We start from the raw sequence: 691 nt of genomic DNA, 5'->3' as shown, positions 1-691 counted from the left end.
CTGTAGAGTCTCAGAGGAAAGGGTTCCAAAAGGTTCCTCTGTGTCTCCATGGAAGATCCCTGACTAGTTCAAGGGTTCTATGTCGGGCAAAATGGCTTCTCACACCTGCCACAGAGGGTCCCAGACCTGGGTCAAATACCTACTTGTTTTTGGATTCAAATACTTTTCTACGCTTTACTGATCTTGTCTGGTGTATGGGAACCAATAAAATACTCTAAAAAAGTGCAAATCCTGCCTTTTGTTCATATTGGCAGGCTCAGTTACACCAGGCAAGATCAACAGAGCACAGAAAAGTATTTGAATCCAAAACAAATACGGTCTGGAGGGTTCCTTAAAGAACTAAAAATGGGTTCCGTTTAGGAAGACAGGCTGAAGAACCCTCTGAGAACCCTTTTGAGAACCCTTTTTTTCCCCCCTAAGACCGTAGTTCTGATTCTGAGGATGAGGAATGAGCCCTCATTCCACAGGTGTCTTTCTGGGTCTCTCAAGCAGAGGCTGGTTTACATCGTTCCCACTATCAGCGATTTGGCGAGATAATTTACTGTACGGCCACTGGAGAGCCGGTGGGATGATGGATTTCCATTCTTTTCTCCCTCTTCCTCCTTCAGCCGCCAATTATGAAAGAACCGTTTCTTGAGATATAAAAGCAACAGACACGGACAAAGACGCACACACACACACACACACACAC

The sequence above is a fragment of the Anguilla anguilla genome, chromosome 1 (assembly GCF_013347855.1).
Source record: "Anguilla anguilla isolate fAngAng1 chromosome 1, fAngAng1.pri, whole genome shotgun sequence".
Classification (NCBI taxonomy): Eukaryota; Metazoa; Chordata; class Actinopteri; order Anguilliformes; family Anguillidae; genus Anguilla; species Anguilla anguilla.
Note: the sequence above shows the minus strand (reverse complement) of the source record.